Raw genomic sequence first — 23,708 nt, forward strand, 5'->3', positions numbered from 1 at the left:
GCTTCTATGGTAGCCTCAGCAAGTGTCTGGAAAAATTTCCACTGCCAGTGACAAGACCATGATGATATCGCCACAGGAAATTCAGCTCTAAACAAGTGGCTCAGAGCTGTATCAATCTGCCTATAGTAACATGAGAACACAATTACACTGCTGGAGGAAAATATTCACTTTGCTTTCTCAAAGCTACTCTGCATGTACATTGTCAACACCAGAAACTGCACTGCCCTCCAGAGATTCAGCAACAGGTCATGACTTCAGGTGTGAATAGTGATGGAAATGTGTATCTAAAAAGCAGTTGCTCACATCCAAGCCCTGAACCCTGTCCCAGAGAAAATAGCTTTTGCATTAAGGCAAATGGCCATAGTAAAATCCTGTCAATCTGAAGAAGGCAAGTTCATCATTGTCAAGTCTATGATAAAAAAAATCCACTACTGTGCCCACTCTTATGTGGCTTGGCTGAGGAATTGTTTGTGTTGCTTTTCAAATGCACAGCTATCTATATCAGGTCTTTGCATGCAATGGCTATTTAGTGTTTCTTAGAAGAGGCCATGCTCACTTTTATTTCCTACAGATGACCTCTGTATGAACAGCTTTGGCAGTGCTGTGTGAAGGTATCTCCATGTGATCAGAACTGTGATGCCTTCCGTCCAAATCAGCTCCTTGCCTGTGCTCTTGTCTATTGATAGCCATGCCATCAGTATCTTTGTTGCCTGTCTTGGGCTGTGAAGGTACTACTCATGCATTTAACTCCTCATCAGGTTCAAGCTAGTACTTGCCTTCAGCTAAATGACAATCAAGAATGCTTTCAGGGTCCTTTGATGTAGAAATAAAAATACTTCTTTAAATTAGAGGCTGGAACACAAACCTATGACCTCAATAAATGCCAAAGAAGCAAAAGGGTCAACTATCTCCAAAGATGTGTACTCAGGCTGCTGAATCTGCCCAGTTTCCACAAGCAGTAACAGGAAATGCATGGGTATGTAAAGGAAAAATATTTTTATTCTTCTTTTTTTTTCTTGTGGATGCTCCATCCATGTTTTAAAGGCAAGTGTTTTACACTGTTTTTCCCCCCTCTGAGATATAATAGATGGAAGAACTGAAAATATTTCTCTGAAGTCTTTTTCTGTGTATTCTCATGGGTAACATAATGTTTTCTTCCTACACTTAGCAGTTGTTTTTACTCATGTTAATATAACTGTTTCAGTATTAAAAACTTCATAATTGTGTGAAATTATTGTATTTGGCAGCACAAAAATGTATGAAAAATAAGAGGAAAGCTAGTGAAACTAAAACAAAATAACATTTGTTATGATAGCAGTCCCCAAAATACTGGAACATGTGTTCACAGCTTTTCCTTCAAAACTTTACTGAATAGTAAGTAAGATCAATGGAAAAGTCTAATTTTCTTCTTTCCCAAGCCTTTTTCTTCAAAGCCACATTTAAAGAAGTAGACTATCTGGGTTTTTTTTTTAAATGTTTGAAAAGTTTTAGTGTCAGCTTTGATATTTAGATTTGTCCTGGGTTCAGCAGTAGCAGTCAGTTTTTCTCTTTCTTAGTAGCTGTTGCAGCACTGTGTTTTTGACTTTTGGCCTGGGAACAAAGCTGATAACATTGATGTTTAGACTGACCAAGGACTTTGTGAGTCTCGTGCTCTGCCAGGGAGGAGGAGGGGCCGGGAGGAAGCGGGGACAGGACACCTGACCCAAACTGGCCAAAGAGGTATTCCATACCACAGCACGTCATGCCGGGGGATGTAACTGGGAGCTACCCGGAAGGGCACGTCCTCTTTTCGGTCAGGCTTTCTTTTCCGGAGAGCGGTATCGTATTCTCTTCCCTTGTTATTTCTCTTATCATTATTATTATTGGTGGCAGCAGTAGTGATTTGTGTTATACCTTAGTTACTGGACTGTTCTTATCTCAACCCGTGGGAGTTACATTCTTTCGATTCTCCTCCCCATCCCTCTGGGGAGTGGGGGGGGAAAGTAGACTGCGTGGTTCTAATTTACAGCCGGGGCTTAAACCACGACAAGATTCAACTGAAAACAGTTTCACTGAATTACTTGACTTCTTTTTAACAAGGTCATTTTTGCAAAAAGCAAACAATTACAAATCATTGACTGCATCAGTTACATCTTATTCTTACCTACCTGTATGTGATCTTTGGATAGAGCTTGCTGAATATATGAAAGTCTTCTGTATCTCTAACAAGCTCTAACAAATGACAATACCACCATTGCACCACTGAACTTTTCTTAGCACCAGTGTTATTACACGGACCTACTTGGCCTTTATTCTGACAGAAAATAAAATATAATGTGGAAGTTAAGCATTGAGCATCTGTAAATGGAAGACAAATTACTAGCTCTGTTGCTGAATTGATTTATTTTTAAACTCACTTTTCACCTTAGGTATTTATTATCTCAACAACAAAATGTTTAGATTTCATTTCTCTCAAATGCCTGGAAACAAAATAATAGAATAGAACAGAATAGAATAGATCAGACTATTTTAGCTGGACGGGACCTATAACAATCTTCTAGCCTAACTGCCTGACCACTTCAGAGCTGACCAAAAGTTAAAACTTGTTATTAAAGGCATTGCAGAAATGCCTCTTAAACACTGACAGGCTTGGGCATCAACCACCTCTCTAGGAAGCCTGTTCCAGTGTTTTTAACGCCCTCTTGGTAAAAAAATGCTTCCTAATGTCAAGTCTGAATCTCCCTTGATGCAGCTATGAACCATTCCCACATGTCTTGTCACTAGATACCAGGGAGGATATCAGCACATCACTCTCGACTTTCCCTCCTCAGGAAGCTGTACAGAAAAATGAGTTTGGCACTCATGATACCTGGCATTTTCTCATCTCCAGTCATCTTTACATGTTTGGCTTCTTACACCAGTGGCAGTCAGCATTTTAGTCACAACACTGTTTTTTTAAAATTTATTTTTGCTTCACAGATTGCTTAATACTTTTTAAGAATTGTGGAAAATGTAGATTTTTCTCTTTGCTTCTGCTCCAAATACTAAAGCAAAATTGAGCTAGCTTAGTCAGTTCCTCCAGTCATTTAGCATAATTCCATGAGGATTGGGGCCCTTGTCTGTAGCCTTTAAAAGGCTTCAAACTGTCAAAGTAACTCTGCCTGCCTTTGTGATTGATTCCATACCTTACAATCTTAAAAATATTAAAAGTTGCTTCTAAGTAAAATCAAGTATCTCCCCAGTGCACATGTATACATACTTCAACTATATTTCAAAGTGTCGTCGTGCTGCTGCAAAGTTATCTTTCTGAGTTGAAAGCCTTCAATTCTAGGCAACAAGAAATGTTCATTTGAATATTTGGGTAGCCTAATAACCCAATAGATGAAATCTGACATGTGTATATTAGGTAAAATAAACCAGCGGTGTGGTCTAGAAGGAAGGTAAAAGTATGCATTTAAAAATAATAATGCGAAAGAAAATTAAGATATGAAAGAACAGAAAAGAGTCTCATAAGTCATAAAGATTAGACACTTGGAACTGTAAAAAATTATAAGGGAAGAAAAGTAAAAGGAGAAATAACTTGGCAGACAATTACAAAATAACAGGGTTTTGTGTGTGTAGATTTAAATAATCCTAAAAAATAGGGCTGTCTTTTACAGGATGAAGCAGTCTAACTGGTAAAAATAGCCAAAATAAGTTGTCCATTAAGTGTTTTCTTCTAATAAGTATTGTGGGTTTGGGAAACAATAAAATAATTTCATAGTATAATAAATGCTTCCAAAATACACTACTTTCCATTTGAACAAGAAGCAGTACAGTATTGAGCAGAAATGTCTAAAGTATATTAGTGGATCTCTATAGTTTATTTCCTAAAATTTTAAAATTGATGTGAGATTCTTCTGTCATTTATGTTGAATTTCCATAGAAGAGTGTGGTAAATTCTGAGATCTATTAATTGGCTACTCTTTGCTAGGAGTTCAGATAAGCAATGGGCATGAGCTAAGTACTCAAAGGCCTCTCAGAATGGCCCGAAAGCAATAATAAAATTGTTAGTACAATACGGTATTAATAATAAAACAGCCACAGTTCATCATACTTCTCTAGAAAATTGATGTTGACAAACCAGTTTGGTTTCTCATTTATAAGTATACTGGTCTAATAACAGTGTTTTCAGTAACAGTAGTTATTTTTAAAGATATCCCAAATTTTTATAGTAGGCTTCTGTGAACCTGAAAATGCTATAAGAGTATAACATTAATAGAACTGTTCATTGCTGAAATAATTTCAAAGCCTTTTGCATATATGAGTTATTAAAAATGAGTCTCAACAGCAAATAAGCAGTATAGACATTAGCTAGGTTCAAACTTTATTGACTAATATGTTTCAATATGCAACTACAAATGAGAATCTTACAGAGTGAATATCCTACTTGGCTCTGTAAGGCTGAGTTCTTGTCTTTACTCTATGCAACACTTTTAACTGTTCTGGAAGAAAACAAAAAATAATTACTAATGTTTGTGGATAACACAAACATTGTAAAAATGGAAAAATCTTGAAAGGGATTAGAAGTGGGTGATGGGTAATCAGCTGAATATGAACTCCCATTTCAAAACAATGTATTCTTCTGCTGCGTAAATATAATAAAATCTTACATTGGATCAGAAAGATCATACTCCCTTTGTTCTTGGTAGCAATGCAAATGAATTGCCTAGTGGTGCAATTTGTTCTGGTGTCCACAGTTCCCAAACAGTGATGATAAATTGAAGTATACATAAAAGATATGTGAAATGACTTAAGTATTGTGAAATAACCCTAATAGTAATTCTCAAAAGGAGCTCAAAGCTGTTTAGCTTGAGAAAAAGAGGACCAAGAGATGTATTAGTAGCTACATTAAAAATGGGAAATTGATAGGAAGGCTATTTAGTCAGATTGACAAATTGATCCAACCAATAGCTACAGGCAGAAAAAAAAGTAATCTAGGCATATCAAAACCTACAATACATAATACTAACAGAGAGGGTAATCAGTCCAAGCATCACTGAACCAAGGATGTAGGAAGTTCTTAACTGGATGCTTTTCTGTTGAAAATGAACATTTTAAAAAAATTTTTTTGCTTTTCCTCATAAAAATTAACTCAGGGAATGGCTATAGAACATCAGTTAGAGGACACTGATTGATCTCAGCATTTCTTTGGTAGCTTAAGAGAAATCTGCAACAAAAAGTACTATACAAGATAATTTCCTGTGCCTTCAGCAGTTACGTGGAATTCTGCAGTTGTTTTCCAAGAAATACAAAATTTAAATTAGCTGCGTAGCATCACTGAGCAATTCACTTTTGAGGACTTTTTCTTTATTTAGTAGGGTTAAGAGAATATCTTGGATTCCTACCATTCAGGCAAGACAAGTGTAGTTCAGCTATTATAGTGCACAAAGCCGATTTTTGTAATACTCAGTGCAAAAATTCCCTAGACCTAGACCTAGGACATAACAGTATCACCAGATGGTGTTGACTTCTTTTCACTATCTACTGAAGCAGTCTGGTTATTTTCAACCTCAGTGGAATGAATGAGGAATATGAGAGGAAAAGCCTATGCTGAAAATGGATTTCCACAAAGGGTTTATTTTCCTATGGCGCTCACTGTCTCACTGTTTGGGATCATGTCTTTTACAATTGTCTCAGTATTCCTAGACCTCAAGTACTCATAATTCATAAGGATCACTAGAGAAATGAAAAAGTTGTGACTAAGTTTCTGTAATTTTCTCTATCATGTAGAAACAAAAGGAAGTTTTACATTTTTCTATGTAACAGGTAGTAATATTCTTCAAATCAGCTTGAAACTGTTCAATCGTTGACTGCAAAGAAATGAATACTGGGAGCCAGCTTATGGTTCAGTCAGCAGAATTATTTCGGTGCTAAGAAATGCCATCTCTCATGGAAATATGTTTGAACATTGATCTGAGAAGACAATTTATTATTTTCTTTCTTATGAAGCTAACATAAAATTGCCAAAAATATTACTGAATAATTGAAGATGGTCAACATCATGCCTTGCCTTAAGCTAACTTCATCAGCATGAAGAGAGTGTGCACATACAAAGTGCTGCACATATATTCTTTTAAAAGTACAGAAGCAGCTGATTGCTGACCTACAGTAGCCTGATCTTCAAATCTAATGTCTTTCCTTATGATTCTTTTCAGTGTATAACTGGATAGTGGTTATATTTCCAGAGCTGAAAATGCAAACTTTTTTTTTTTTTTGTTTCATCTATGAGACCAAAATGATAACTTAAGATTCAATACACCTTTAGAAAGTGTCATAACACCTATTAAAAAACTTACTGCCCAGGCTGAACAGTTTCGGCTGAAAAAGGTCAAGCAAATGTGCTCATTTGTGTGGAAAATGTTTCATCATGCCGTCTGGGACAATTCTATTCCTTCAAAACCTAATGTTTAGTATAGTTACAGCCCCAGGCTGGCAAAATGGAAGTTTTTCCAACTGGGCCTTCACAGAAAGTATATTATGGTTGACATGCAATATAAAAACCTATTGAAACAAAGACTTTTGTTTGGGGAATTTTCAGTAACACTACACACTTTGTGTAAGTAAAACAAAGGGACACTTATACATAAATACAAAAAACAAATGTGTGTGTCTGTGTATATTACAATAACAACTCAAAAGGCCCAATTCAGCAAAACCCTTAATGGTATGCTCAACTTCAGTCAAAACTGAGGTTAATGACACAGGATACTTATAGACTTTCACACAAAGGGTAATGGGTTCAAACTTAAACAGGGAAGTTTAGATTGGATACAAGGAAGAAATTCTTTACTGTGAGGGTGGTGAGGCACTGGAATGGGTTGCCCAGGGAGGTTGTGAATGCTCCATCCCTGGCGGTGTTCAAGGCCAGGTTGGACAAAGCCTTGGGTGGCATGGTTTAGTGTGAGGTGTCCCTGCCCATGGCAGGGGTTTGGAACTAGATGATCTTAAGGTCCTTTCCAACCCTAACTATTCTATGATTCTATGAGTCAAGACTAAAGAGATTTTCAACCTTTTTTCTGACAATTACTTTCCTTCTATTCATTTTAAATAGTCTCACTGTTCCACCTAACAAAGTGTCTTTGGGTTGATCTTCTACTTTATATCTAAAGCAGTTATTTAAATCCCCCAAAATATGAGAGTCCAGAAAGTCAACGTTGCTGTATTTATGTTAAATGTAGACGAAGTGCTTTTGTGAAGCAAATAATTGTCCTCTTATACACCCAACTTATTTTTTAAAGCCCATGAGTAATAATGTGACACAGAGCTGGCTGCAACCCACTGAATCTTAGAATCATTTAGGTTGCAAAAGGCTTTCAGTTCATCAAGTCCAATTGCGAACATAACCCTGTCAATTCCACTGTTAAACCATGTCCCTAAGCATGATATCTACACATCTTAAACATCTGTAGGGTGGTGACTCAATCAGTTCACTGAGCAGCCTGTTCCAATGCTAGACAACTCTTTTGGTGTAGAATTTTTTCCTGTAAGCCTTGTTAAGCCTGTAGCATTGCATGGTTGTTGTGGCCCAAGTGTACAACCCAGCACCTTGCTTTGTTGAACCTCATACATTTGGCCTCAGCCCATTAATTCAGACTGTCCAAATCATTCTGTAGAGCTTTCCTACCCTCCAGCAGATCAACACTCCCACCCAACTTGCTGTCATCTACAAACTTACTGAGAGTGCACTTGATCCCCTTGTCCAGATCATCAATAAAGATATTAAAAAGAACTGGCCCCAGTACTGGGCCCTGGGGAACACCATTTGGGCGAGCTGCCAACTAGGTTTAACTCCATTCACCACCACTCTCTGGGATCAGCCATTCAACCAAGTTTTTACCCAATTAGGAGTACACCTGTCCAAGCCATGAGCAGCCAGCTTCTCCAGGAGGATGCTGTAGTAAATGATGTCAAAGTCTCTGCTAAGGTCTAGTCAGACAACATCCACAGCCTTACCCTCATCCACTAAGCTTGTCAACTTGTCATTGAAGAAGATCAGGTTACTCAAGCAGGACTTGCTTTTCATAAACCCATGTTGACTGGGCCTGATCTGCTGGTCGTCCTGTATGTGCCAAGTGATGGCATTCAGTATGATCTGCTGCATAATCTTCCCTGGCACCAAGGTCAGACAGGCCTGTAGCTCCCTGGATCTTCCTTCCAGCCCTTCTTGTAGATGGGCATCACATTTGCTAACTTCAGGTCACCTGGGACCTCCCCAGTTAGCCAGGACTACTGATAAATGATGGAAAGTGGCTTAGTGCACACTCCTGTCAGTTCCTTGAGCACTCTTGTGTGGATGTCATCAGTAGGAATTAAGAAGTTCTATATCAAAAAGCTGTGAATAAATAAACTAAGATAATTTGTTGACAAATTAGTCTTTTTCTGCATTTTGTCAAATACTATATAATATCTGATATTGTCTGATATACAATATGGCACTGCCATCTACAGCTCTGACAGACACACTTTACTGGTATTTAAATGAATTATTATTTCTAACTCGTTGCAGTAATACTGACTTGTTTTTGGGAGTTATGACCTCATATAATACTTGATTTGAAACACCTTTGATGCGTAAATCTCCAGAGTAAAGTACTGTTCTCTTGCTACCTCATTTCTTTTTTCTGCTCTCTCTCAAACAGTCGTACTGGAGAAATATCATATCAAGATCATTCTTATGCCTCATGCATTGTCCTCTTCAAGAAAGTTTCCTGCAGATGCAAGCCCCATGTGATGTAGATGCTGTGGAGATATTCTAGTCTGCAAGTAAATGAAGCTTGTTTTCCACTTGATAATATCAGAAATATCATGAAAAGTCAGAGCAATTATTCAAACCCCAGAAGTTAGATGTGCATGCTAACATTTCAGAGAACTGGGGTTCAGGAAAAGGAGGGGTTGTTGTTCTTAATTTCAAAATGACACCTCAGATTTAAAAAAAAATAATAATATATATTCAGACACATTTTGTGTTTCCTTTTAACACATTTGTACTGATAGCAATTTATTGTCCTCCTACTTCACTTTGCCCTCATTCAATTGTGGTTCTAAATATAAGATGCTATAGTCATAGATTTCTTCAGAAAGTCATCATTATCTTTTTTATACTTACAGTAATTACACCATCTGCATCGGGAAAATGATTTTTGCTTCCTGCAAATACTTACCACAGAATTCCTGGCAGCAGGTTTGTGCGCAGCCAGGGTTCATTACCCGCTGGCCTTCAGTGGTTCGTGTTCTTAATCTGAGACTGCATAAAATCATAGAAAAGCTGATTGGAAGAGACCTCTTCAGATCTTCGAACCCAACCTTCCCACTCAAAGTAGGACTATTGCCAACAAGAACAGGTTACTCCTATTTTATCTAGCTGAGAATCAAAAACTTCCAAAGATAAAAGATCCACAACTTCCTTGGTCAACTTGCATTCGACCCTCTTGTTAAAAATTGGCATTATTCTTAATGCCAAAACTGAACCTCCCAAGACAAAATTCATACTCTGTACTTCATTTTCCCACCTAAAATTACACTTTAGGAAGGACAGGTAAGTAACAGTGAATGTGCAAATGAGAGGGAGAATAAATCAAACAGTGCTAGCAAGGCCTGAAAATTTATCCTTTACAGGGAAGATTTAGAAAAGAGAAAATAAGCTATTAGACAAGGCAAAATGATAAGAGAAATGAGGAAAAAAACACAAAAAACCCCACAAAAATAAAATAAAAAAAATCATGCAAAAGAGAAAATATCGATGAGAAGGCCAAAAGTCAGAAAAACAAATAGAATTAAAACAAATTTAAAAGATGTATTAAACATTCAAAACAAAAAATACCAATAAGAAAAAGCAAACAAGATAAACAATGATCAATTTGATAACTAACCTAAGTATGTATTCTTTGGTTTTACAAGAAAGATGAAGTTTTCCCCAAGCAATTGAAAGCACAACAGAATAAAATATCAGACATTTGACCCAGTAAGTATAAAACAAAAAAAAATTGATACTATTTTGAAGAAGAAAAAGGACGCTATCTTCTATAGTCCACAAGTGGTGAGTCAAAAATTCAATGGAAGATCATTAGATTTGCAGTTGGATGGACATATGATTTTAGGTGATGTACAAAATTTTCTGAACCTCATTTTTCTCAACAGTAGCATAGCCACCCTTGATGAAATGTTTTAGAAATACAGAAAAAAACAACTGTTTACATAGACGCTATATGTTATTTATACATACCCTCAGAAATTCAAAATGGGCACCAGAATAAAGGAAATAGGATAGAGGGAGAGAAAAAGAGAGAAATCTTTCTCATAGTGAAGAAAAAAATCAGAACAGATTGATTTGTGAGACTGAATGCTAAAGCAGAACATCAACGCAGGCTCCTATGGCATTTACAACAGGGCATCATACAATCCATGTTATTTTTAAATTGTAGTCTTCAGATAATGAACTCAGAAAGAAGTGCATTGAAGAATGGAGGTTATTGAAAAGCTGGGAACAAAGACATTTGCAGTGACTGAAATGGCTCATAGAAGAAGCAAATATCCAGGAGACATCCTAGTTACATTTTGAACTAACAAAAACCAATTCACTTCCTTTTCGGAGATTTTGTTTGTAATACTCCTGGTTTACACTACATTTTAAGGGACTGCTCTGATCTGGGAGATGCCTTGCTATTTAATTGATTTTATATAGGTACTCTGTCACTCTAAAGTAAGATGTGTGTTGCAGTTTCTGGAAAGATGTGAAGAAGGAGAGAGCATCTGCTCTATTAAGGGTACCTGGTCAGAAACCTTTCCACTGTAAAAGGAAATAATAAATAGTGGGAAGCAACAACAACAACAATAAAAAAAAAAAAAAAAAAAAACAAAAAAAAACAAACAAAAAACAAGGAAGAAACCTGACCAAAAAGTTATAAGTGAGGAAGCAATAAGAATCAAACCTGGTCAGTCATGATAATTTACATAAGGATACATGTAATGTGAGAATATTGATTTCAGTAAAATTATCTGATCAAGGAACTTGTCAAAATGGGTCGGAAAGATAAAACGGAAGGCAACGGACCAAATATACACACAAATCTGGCAGACAAACATAGCCAGCACAATGAATAGAAACAAATCTCAGTGGTCACACTAATTGATGGTCTACCAGGAAACTGCAGGTAAGCACATACTTTATAACTGATAAGGATACAGATGTGAAGGGCCTTAAATATCAAGGTGGGGGACAGTGAAACTCTGTGAAGTGATGAAGAAATATGCAGGCGAATGGATCAGGTAGGAATAATGGGTTAAGAGACAGAAAGGTATATAAGAAAGGCTGGGCACATGTAAATAGGGGCTGGTCAGTACCCTTGGCTGACTGTACCCTGTAACTAGCAGTCTGTGCTACCTTCATATTGAATACTTTCTTGTCTATCTCTCTGTGTAATCTCACCCTCTATCCTGCCTGCTACTGGGGGGACTGGTGTGACTGGATAGTGGGGCAGCAACTGGAGTCAGAGCAGGGGTATAGGCTCCCCTAGCCTGTGGTGTCAAACACTGGAGTGGGGATCTGGGTAGCCAGCCATGCTCATGTCATCTGTGTGTGCATGTCTCTGGGACATGTGCTCAGCTTCGCTACTGGCTGAATCTGAAGCAGCTGGCCATCTATCACCATGGGATGGAGACCACAGGTCCCCAGACGCTGTGGGCTGGGGCCCAGCAGCTGGGCAGGACAGATCTCCAGGTTTAGAGTTGCTGAAGGCAGTGGCCACTCTTAACATACCTTACAGTTTGTGCGATTGCTTCCATCTACCTATATTTTGTTTTAGCAGAATTAAATTCATCACCTTTTGCATTCTTCAGTTTTATTTTCAGAAATATATTTTTATTATGAAAAACTTATCTTGCTATGACTTTGTGCGAGGACCAGTGAGAGATAGTGAATGGAAGCTGCTCAGGGTGAGAGAATGTCAGCTATGTCATACTCCCTGTAAGTGCTGCAGTCACTCAGTAATAAGAAGAAAATGGTTATCCTGACTATGATTAAAGGCATGAATGATACTTGCATACTGGGACAAAAAAAACCCCAAACAAACAACCAAACTTACTGTGAGTATGGCATAGCTAGAGTGAATTTGTTAAAAAATGTGAAAAGTAGTTATTGTTGGATAACAGCTGAATGTAAATACAAACAGTAAATGTACACAGTAGTTCATAACATTGAGGATTTTTTAGATCTGTAAGGCTGAGGCACCAGGGGAGGCAAACACAACCTGAGGACAAAGCCTTTTCCATACTTGGTATTTGCTCAGTGTACAGCTTTTGATTCTGCAGTCATGAGTGGGACGGATGAGCAAACCATGGCTTTTATTGGCGTAACTGGGGTAAATATTTTTGTTCTGTGGTTTTGCTTCTACATTGTTTGGTAGTAACAGTATAATTGTAGTGGGGACACTGCATGTTAGCACTCATGACTGATAAATTTCATTACCTTTTGTATGACCAAAGAGGCAATTTTCAGCTGCTTTCTGAAAATAAATAATTTTGAAACCCTGAAGAGAGTAGGTGCCTTTGTTTTGCTACTTGAATAGTAATTAAATATCTTGTGAAGCGTGACTGATAAAATTAAAGAATCCTGTTGTCTGCAAGTAAAGGCAGGTAAACTAGCAAAGAATTAGAGGCACTGTTCAAAAGTTGTTTATTTTGGCTGAAAGAAGGGGGTACATCACTCTGTTCAGGCAAAGTTACTCAGCATATAGACTCGAGGTACAAACTCTACTGGTGTTTGCACATTCAAGGCCCAGACTTAAACTTCTAACCTTGTGAGCAGAATTGAGGATAAAGACTTCTGTGGTCAACTTAACATGAAGTGTAAATATTATATTTTCAAGTGTCTCTTTTTAGAATTAGTATCTGCAACCTCCTGAAAGTAGGACTAAGTGCACGGTTGCACTAGAAAGTTAGAAAACCTGGGTAAATTTCTCTCCCTAACTTAAAACTTTAAGGCTTAAAACACATAGCTGCTTTTTCTTCAAATCCCTTACTACTTTTGCATATGCCTTTTCAAATCATATTCTGCAGTATATTAAATTGGAATATTGTTTGACAATGTTAAATATGCATTCATCCATTGACATCCTGAGATGCATATTTAACTGAAACCTACCTCAGCAGAGAATATTTTTTTAAAATCCTTAAATCATAGCCAAATCACAGTTGATCTCAACCAGGCCAATAAAATGAACATGTCCTGCAGAACTTAGCACTGACTTAGTATAGCAATTAAATGCATCCTTCACTTATTGTCATGTCTTCTCAACTGTGAACTTTAAAATGCTTTATTTTAATAAGCTTTTTTTTTTTTTTTTAAACAAGGCATCACCTCTTCTATATTTTCTATTTGCAGTCCTCTCAATGAAATTACTCTATGCTATCTGTCAAACTATGTTTTATTTTGACTGGACATTTTCTTATTTGTTTTGTATACAGAATATCAAGATAATGATGTTCAAGACAAACATTCAAATCCAGAGTGTTCAAGATGATTTTTAGATTAGGCACATTAATTCTCCTGTCTCTAACAATTATAATTGATTTAACAGTAATGTATGTCATATCCTCACCTGGAAGCTGGTAAATTAAGCACATAAATTAAGCAGTTAAGTTTTATCTTCAGTCTTTAAGTAGTTGAAATTAGTGTATTGACCATGAAAGGCAGGGCAGACTGTTTACAAGTAGGACCTAACTCCAGACAATGGATTTACTATAACTTTCCTAAAACTAGTGGAAGAGATGTCAAATAGTTAAGAAAAAATTGAATCAGACCTCACAAAAATTAGTTCCATCTGCATTTAAATCTAGGTGGGAAGTTGGATTTAGAATTCTAGGTAACATGTAAAGATTGAGTAGCTAAAAACTAACACAAAATACTGCTTTTAATATAATTCTTGTCTAAATCACTACAAATGTTTGCTGAAATGAAAGGTGCATCAGGCCGTCTGAGCACATGGGATGTTTACAGATTGGTTTACATTTCCAAGACAAGGAATAACTAAAGAAAAATAATTTATAATGAAAAGTTTACTGAAAGCCATGAACAGAAAAAAAAAAATCCGTTTCCCATCAAAGGCAAGCAAAAATATGCAGAGAAAAAAAGAACTCCAGCATATTTGAAAATATGATCACACTTACAAGTGATGCCTAGACATAAAGTACTTACTGAGTAGCTCAAAATTTCAGCACCTGTTTCCTTGCACAGTTCAGGGGGATATTTATTTACTTTAAAAAACTCTTCTGGAAAGCTAGAAAGCAGAACAGGAAGCTGCTTAAAAATGGCCAATAAGGAGAGACTGAAGGAGAAAAACCTATATTAAATCCAGTCTCTTGTAGTTGGTGCCTTACCTATGTTTGCCATGGCTTTGTGCCTAAATCCTCCTGTCTCTTGCAAACTTCTCAGTACTTAGGATAATATAGGTCCTTCTCTTCAAGGCAAGATGCAATTGTAGAAGAAAGGTGTATGGAAAATATTTGAGATTTGTGGTATTTTGTAGGAATTTGCGTACACCTAAGCTTTCATGAGAGTGACGGACAGCTTAGCAATAGTTTTGTGTTTAAATCACTACTCTGAGATGTAATAGACTTGAGTTTAAGTGCAAATGTACGACTGCCAAATTGTGTACTCAAGAAAAAACAGTAATGTATTGATCTTACAGTAGGTCCTGTGTCGCTAAACACCTACAGCTGAACTCAGCAGAAGTTTACACAGGAACAAAATTTGTTTTCCTGTAGGATTTCTGCTCAAAGCATCCTCTTGCAAGGTCTGTCACATACCAAAGAAGATTGCTTCTCCTGTGTATTTTATCTTCTTCAGTTATCCAAGGTACACATTTTTTAAGTCAGAGAAACAGTCTCCTAATTTTCTTGTGAGGTGCCTGTCATAATGGGGACCTCATTTTAAGCCAATGTCTTCTGACATTGTTGAAATACAAGGAAAAGGATGTTGTCATGTAAGTGAAGGAAAAAAGAATACCCCCAGCCCTAATGATCCTGGTTTTGGTTTGGTTTTTTTGGTTTGTCTTTTTTTTTTAGGGGGGTGGGGGTGTTTTTCTGGTTTGTTTTTGTGGGGTTTTTTTTGTTTGGTTTTTTGTTTTTTTTTTTTGGTTAATACTTGAAAACAGAAAAAATGGGTATTGGAAGTAATAGGCTGAGCATGATTTGAAGCCAGCTGGGACTGGGACAGACTGTAACTTACTCTAGCTGTTTTAATATGAAATGCCTACAAGTTTGCTTGATAATCCTTGACAGTATTCAAGGTCAGGTTGGACAGAGCCTTGGGCAACATGGCCTAGGATCAAGAGTCCCTGCCCCTTGCAAGGTGGTTGGAACTGGATGATCTGAAGGCCCTTTCCAACCCAAACCATTCTATGATTCTATAATCTCATTTTATCCTCTGGTAGACTTCCTCATCTGAATTTGGTTTTAAGGTAAAAAATGCAAATTACAATAAAACTGGCTCCTGTAATCCCTACCTAATACACAGATATTGCAGTTCATTTTAAATATGCTATAACTCCTCAAGTAAAACCTTCATCCAATTAAATATAAGCTTAACTAGATCCTTGAAGTCTAAAATTTAAATTAAAAAAACCCCGACCCCTCTTAAAAGGTTTCTTGTGTTTAAATGGTAAGAACTGAGTTCTCAGATATGAAATATATTAATTCTATTCTTAAATCTTATGTTGGCATCTACAGTAATTAGTGGGGTTTTCATCTTAACAGCACATTTCTGCATCTGCAGTTGAATAAAAAGCCTGAAATCCTGTGTTTATGAAAATACATGGAACAAGTCTGCCTATTAGGCCCATGGAGATAAGCTTCACTTGGAGTTGGTAGCACTTCTGTTTTTTTCTGATGGGACATAAATTCTCCTGTATTAACCTGAGCTGACTCACATTGGTTCAGTGACGGCACAACAAAGACATCAAGCAGCCTACCTGATTTAGAAATCACAAATCAAAATAAAAACAAAACAACATGAACAAGAGGAGAATTGCATGTTCCAGGACACCCAATAACATCATGATTAATGAAGTTAGTGCTTGAAAATGTTTTAAGTGCAATACTGGTGCTGAAGTTAGTGCTTGGAAATGTTTTAATTCATTAATGTTGCTCTTGTGACAGATATTACTTATTATTCAAATTAGTCTCAACGAAGTATACTATAGACAATATAATCATAGCATATAGATGAAAGGATGACAAGCACACTGTTTTACCTGGTACATTCAAAGATGAACATACACTCATTCAGTTTATGATTTTATCTCCCCAGTTACCTATACATCTAGAAAAACTTTGACATTAGGATCTAATTGATATTATCAATATTAATGTTTATGTAATTATGGGGTTAATTTTTCCTTCCCACTTTTTCCTTTCCTACACCTTTGTATTAGAAAAAGGTTTCTTTATGTGTTCTAGTTATTGCTTTTCTTTTTTCTACTTCATTCTACTGATGATAAGAGATCACAGCTCTAAGAATTTGGGTATATAGATATATCAAGTAAGCAGGGAAGGCAGGACATGGAAACAAAAACTACATTAAAATTAAAATATTATCTTTTTCAACACTCTCTCTCTACACACAGCAGGATATAGGAAGCTAGAGAAGTATTCATGAGAGGTCTAATAGAAGAGAAACTAACAGTCTTGAATCCAAAGGCCTTTGTCAGTTAGTAAAAAAAAAAAGTCTAATTTGCCTTTATCAGATGAAGACAAAATACAGTGGAGACAGATTTACATTTTGGGAAAAGCACAAGGACTTTTAAAGATCACCAAAAAAAATAAAATTGCTGAGGTGTCAGTTAAAATAACTGTTGTAGCCTTAATGAAGTATTAGGGACAGTTCTCTGCAATCAAAAATGTTCAAGACTAGCTTCAGTGTACCTCAGCATACTTGAGGAACTGTTCTTCTATCAAGTTGAGATTTTACACTAACATTAAAGCAGAAAAGTTTAACAGAAAGCTTAATAATCCAATTCTGCCTGTAAAGAAGGATACATTAAAAGAATTATGAGGCTGCGAGAGACTGATCTGAAATCAGACTCCACTGTCCATTGTCTCTAAGATTGTTCTGAGAAGCTGAGATAGAAATCCACCTATCTTTTGTCTCAGAGATGGGTGGGAGGAGTTAAGACTCCTATATTCATTGCCTGGGAGAGGGGTGTGAGGAGCTGAATTGGGACTTCACCATTCATTGCCTGAGGAATGAGTGGGAAAGAGCTGAGATAAGACTCCTGTCCATTACCTTGAGGACTGGTGTGAGGTATTATCCCAAGAATTGCTGCAGACACGTGTGTGCAGACACATGCAGCTGGCTGCAAGACCAGGGAAACTGGTCCACCAGGAACTGGTAGTATGTGACATGAAGAGCAGAGGTACTCTCCCCAACTCTTTACAAAAGGGGAAAAGGTAATCACCAAGAGACACATCTCCAGAGAGCCGTTGCCATGAGGATTACTCAAGAAGGACACCTCCATGAGGACACCCACTGCTGATGGACTTTTGGGGGACACTCTGCTCTGATACTAAGAGACTATGAACCTTGAAGAACTCCCACCACCAACAATGATCACCACAGATACCTGGGACACCTGTGGATGACTATCTATTTCTCTCTCTGCACCCCAAATTCTTACTTCATTTTCTACCTTTTTTCCAATCTGTCCTATCCCTATCCCTTTTATTACAATAATTTCCCTTTTTTAAAATAACTGTAATTAGCAATACAAAAACTGTCCAATTATGGTACTTGACCTCGTTTGTGTTTTAATTTCACTCTAGGGATCACGAACTGAAACAAGGTCTGGCACTGGGGTTTTTCTCCAGTCAGACCCTGACAGAGACCAAAATAGGATAAATTAAATTTAATTACTGGAAAATATCAAAAAAAGGCCCACGAAAAAACTAATATTCTGCTTTATCCTTGCTGCAAAAAAGCAAGGTAGGTATGTTTGATATGTTGAAAATTTTCTCTGCTTAGAGTATAAGAACACAAAGTCCTTGGTTAAGACAGTAAAAAAGGAACAGGAACGGGAAAGGGAAGGTCAAATGGAACAGGAAAGAGAAGGCAAAACAAGGCAAGAGAATGAGTAGATATGTTTGTAGATGTGATAACTAAATTCGTTTTCCTCTTCAGCTTTGAGCATGTTTGGGTTTTTTGGTTTGGATTTTTATAAGGTAAGACAATGCTCTTGAAAATTTTTACTAGTTAGTAAAGGTTTTCCTGTTTTGCTGGCTCAACTGTCTTGCTGTATATATATGTTTTCAAATTAGTTAAGTGTGCAGCTGGTGCACACTAAACTCTAAAAAAATTATCATTTTGGAATAGGAAACGAGACATTCTTTTGGTATAATTTCCCTTGTGTTTCCATGTATAAATGACAGTAGGCTACTTAAGGTAACATTTTTAAAACAACAAAGAGAAAGATTCAGAGAAACATTTAGGCACTAAATATGATCCAAGGGTCTGAAATGCCTCAAAAGCCTGAGACTCATGGAAACCTGGCAACTCTGCATTGACTGCTTCTGATGTAGACCCCAGGATGGTCTTGGCTCTCAAGAGAATCCTTTTCTTTCCCTTAACTTATCCAGGACTCCTTTGCCAATTTAGTGGAGACTGTAATAACAGTAGTCTCTCAACCTCAAGTTGAACCTTGTTTTCCTTGATCTCAAAATTCAAGGGTCATTGACTTAAAAACAAAACAAACCAAACAGATTTTTTCAGTGACATGCTAGGGAATTATTAGTAAACAAGTTCCCTATTATATTATTTTCACATCTTTCCCTTTATGACTATATTCTAGGAAACTGCAACTTTTCATAAGGATTACTCAAAATTATTCACTAAGAGACTTCTGCATATTATTCATAATACTATTTCTTGGAGCTGTTAATAAGTTTATTGCAAGATATTGTTTAATTTTCTTAAATGCGGAGCATAAATTCTGAGAATCAGGTTTGCAAGGTGAGTATTTGTATTTCTGAATTAAAATTACTTGGCACAAATGATCTCCAATATTAGCTTAATATTCATTTTTACTAGAATGCTTGCAGAAAAAAAAAGGCAACAAATATATTTTAGGCAAATAAAGGTATAGTTATAACAAGCATTGCTTTTTATTATAGTGCCATAGAAACATCTAGTTATACTCTTAAAGACTGGATCTAAATTGAGAATGAAGTTATTGCTTAAAGACAGAAATACAATTATGCATCATTACAAGCCACACGAGCATTGCCTATTCATGTCACAAAAAAAACAATTTTAAGAACCACAAAGAACAAATTAAAACACACATTCCTCTATGTTTTGAGAAGTAACAAAAGCAAAGGGCCAAAGCTTTACTCTGAGTTCCCCTAATTTAAAAGAAGCCAGAAATTAACCTGATAATTTAGTGAAAGATGCTGTACACATGCTGTAAAATAAAGTTCTTTAAGAGTTCAGATGAAAGACTTGAATGTAAATCCAGTATTATTATGGAGTTTTAATCTGAAAGGAAAAAACAGCAAATATTAAAAGTAGGCTATAGGTACAAGGAATACGCATCTCTGACTAGAGTACTTTGAAAAGAACTTGACATTTTCCAAACAGCTGAGCTGGATGCAGAATTCCTTGTTTGAAAACCAAACAACACAAGTTTCAGCTGGATATGCAATTTGACTGACACAATATGAAGGAACACTAAAACATGCTCTTACATCATAAGGTGATTATAAACCTAGAGTGGCATAGAGCAATACAGGTTCGGAAAAGCACCAGCTCAGAAAAAGACTAAGGCTCAATGCTAGACAAGGGAGGTTATCTAAGTAAGTTGTGTATATCTCCAACCAAGGAGACTGCAATGCCCCTCTGGATGACCTATTCTAATGTGATAGTCTTCATGTTAGATTTTTTTTCCTAATATCTAATAATACTCCTACAGTCATGACCATACTAAATATATTTTTCATAAAGACATATATGGTGTCTTGATTTGTGTAATATTCATTTTGAAAGATGTTTCTAGAAATTCAATACAGATGATTCCTATGCACCTCTTCAATACTACAGAATAATTTAAAAATTGAACTTAAGTTAGGATTTTGCAGGTCAGCATAGTTATTTTTATTTCTCGAATGTGAAGTGTTGGAAGATAACTTGATAGGATGCAAGATAACAAGGGTTTAACCTGTCTTTGGATTTATCATACCTACTCAAATTCTGTACATCACATTTAAAGCAGTATTGTTCAGCTGTTTGGAAAAATTTTATAAGAAAAGTCTAAAAATTAATTTAAAACAAGCAAACAAAAAAACCCCGTAGCTAATCTTTACAAAAATCTGCTTCTCTTATGGTACTGTATGTTAAGAACTACAGGATAATCAATTCTGTTTGTATATCAGGATTTAAAAAACTTGTGATATATGGCTCCCTCATTGAAGAGATATGGACAGGCAGTTTTCCCAGCAGACAAAAGTAAACGATGACGGGTGGTCTGTCAAGAAATGGCATTACATTAGCAGAATGAGAAATGATTGCAAACACAGAAATCTAATAACCAGAGAAAGAAATTATCAGCCATTGGAACAAGCTTGGCTCCCTGCCAAGTTTTACATAACTTCAAACAAATCATCTTACAAAGGAGGCTGGATTTACAGATACCTTTGAACACCAGGAGTCAAGAGTTATTTTAGCCTTGTTTTACCCTTACTAATTTTTTCACCCCAAAATTGGCTTCAGTGACATCTGGACATAACCTGGTGGAATAAAGTACACTTCTAGTAAAAGAAATTATGCTAGAAACTAACTATTGGTGAAATAGCAGTATTAGCCACACTTTTATTGTGTGCTAGCAATACTAGCAATGTATTCACTGTGTATCACCTCTGTATATTCTGTAGGGTGACTCCAGCATGACTTTGAATGTGAATTACAGAACATCCATGATGCAAATGCCTTTTACTTCATTTGGTTCAGGTAAGAAACTGAAAGACCTGATCTTTGTGTGAGTCACTTTAAAATATGCAAGAGGATCTTTTATTTCCATTAAAGTTTTAGGTCAAGGTGCCCCATCCAGAGCCCAAGAGATCAAATTCCCTTCTGATCTGCACAGCAGTCTTCCACAGGGAAAAAAATTCTGCTTCCACATCTGGGAAAATTCTGATAAGACTCCTAACAAGAATGAAAACATGATCTGATGCCAAAGGAATAAAAGTTGTATTTAAAAGTTAGGACCTTTAAAGATCTGCAACGCACAGAATCTATATATGTAACTGAGGTCATTGATCTGTGCCCTGTCCCTCTCCCACTTCCCTTTAAAGGTTTGAGTAATTGGTTTCATGCTCACATTCTGCATACATTATTTATTTCTATATATCTCACCAATCACCCACTAGAGTGTAAAAGAAGGAAAGAATTCTGAGTAGGTAGAAACAATATGAAACATCCACACATATGGTGATGCCCCTGCAAGGGTAGTAAGTAACGTTACTAGCATCATAGTGCACTGCTACCAACTGTACAGCTGAGCATTTTTTGAGATAATTAGAAAAAAGCATGGGGAGTTGGTTGAAGACATTTTGATACAGAAATTACCATTAGATAACTACAGCAGTGTGAAGACGTTTGGTAAAAATACAGTAAACTCAAGCAGTTCATGAAAGGAGCAAAGATATTTTAGTGTTTTGGCCATGTAGACCAGATCAGTAATGATCAGAAGCTACAATGCTTGTTTACAGTCTCTGTAAAACAGATGCAGCATTTGATTCAGTTTTCAAAGCCTAAGCATTTAGAGCAAAAGAATTCAAATAATACTGATGGTTTATGGAAATTTTAGTGGAAAGATTTGGAACTAACTAATATCAGAAACATAATTTCCCCTCTAAGTCAGGATTTAAATGCAATAGCATGGTCAGACAAAATTAATTTGCACAGATGATTTGTACATGCTCTGAAATTCTTGTTACAGTAAAATACTGAGTTTTTTTCCCCAAGAGATCTAAACTTCTGCAATTATGAGGACACTGAAGAATGAATTAATCAAGTATTCACAGTATAATTCTGATTTAGTCTCATTTATTCAACAAAGATTCAGAAGTAAATAAATACTGCTAATGTATGTTTAGAAAGTAGGCTATATTTGCTAACTCCTATTTGGTGGGATAAAGTATATTCATTTAGTTATGTCCTACAAATAACTTCAAAAGATTCTTTAAGCCAGTTCTGCTGTGGACTCTAGAAAAGATCCACTGCAGAATGTTGATAAGTTATTTATTGACCACTTCAAAGACCATCAGTTTCATATCATTTGACACAAATGTGCCAGTCTGTGTTTTATGGCAAGTGGCCAGGCAGATCTGCATCTCCTCCCTTTTCTGTAACCCTTATTGCTGTTATGTTAAGCCCTCTTGTATTTTTTTGTGTCATTTCAACAGTATATGATCACAGTAAATGCAGCTCATTCTCCAAACTAGTGTCAGGGGATCTCTTCACTCAGGTAGGAGATTATTTGTACTACAATCTTGAATTGTTTAGTCTATCCTTTTATTTGGCCAGTTATTTATTTATTTACTTGGGCAGAAGAGATGAATTTGGCATTGTGACAATAATCACAGCTCTGCTGTGGGCCAGTTGCCATGTTTTAGTTGATGAAGACCTCCAGTCGCTGCTCTTTATTATGGTGGAACTAACTAGTTTAATGAATATTAATATCAATTCACTCAAATACCACATAATCAACTGAAATAGAAAACAGAAAAAAGTTTCCAAGGAAAAGTGGGGGAAAATTGTTACATGGGGAGAAATTTGCAATCTCAAGCATGTCTAGGATGATGAAACAAGCATATATGTTAGCTGAATGTTCCTGATTACTGAACTAGTCTAAAAGTTCAAGCTATTATATTTTCTTAAATAGCATTTAACAACATGCTTTAGCATAATGAGGATCTTGCAAAGTAACCTCCGGTCAGATGGAGGATTAAACAAGAGCAGAGAAAATAAACAAGTCCTACTAGAAAACCTTCCATCACTCTTCTCATACTTCTGTGTGATTTGTGTTCATTACACTTTGGCTAAGAACTAATCTGAATGTCCAAGATGAATGTGAAAAATTATGGACTCATAATGCTTGTATCACATCTCCAGCATGGAGCCTTGTCCTCTGAGTTACAAGTAGGAGCAGCACTGATCATTTCTCACACAGCATCATAAGCCATTACAGTGTGTACTATTACAATGATTTAAACCCCATATGGTTTTAAGGGACATCATATTTAATATTATCTGCCTGAGGTAAACCATACATTATATTATTTTTGTGCTGCTTTACAAAACAAGGATGAGATTTTTCTGTTTGCTTTTAAATTATCACCCCTCAGTGTGATAAAGTATCCCAGATAGAATTAGACCTTGAGTGTCTGACTAACCCAGTATCGCAAAGCAGCACTAATTCAGAAATGTCCCTAGTCTCATTTTGAAAGGTCAGGAATGAGCCACATGTAACCACAAATAATCAAACAATTCAAAACAAGAAAATTTCTAAGTGTTATTTGATCATCATTTAATTTAATCAAGAGGTTACTATTATTACTATTTGTTAGGTAGATTATTTCAGCATTAGCACTTTAAAAGATTATGCCCTCCCCTTTTCTGAAGATATTATTTCTTGATGACTGAA

This window comes from Psittacula echo (genome assembly GCF_963264785.1).
Source record: "Psittacula echo genome assembly, chromosome: 4".
In the NCBI taxonomy this organism is placed as follows: domain Eukaryota; kingdom Metazoa; phylum Chordata; class Aves; order Psittaciformes; family Psittacidae; genus Psittacula; species Psittacula echo.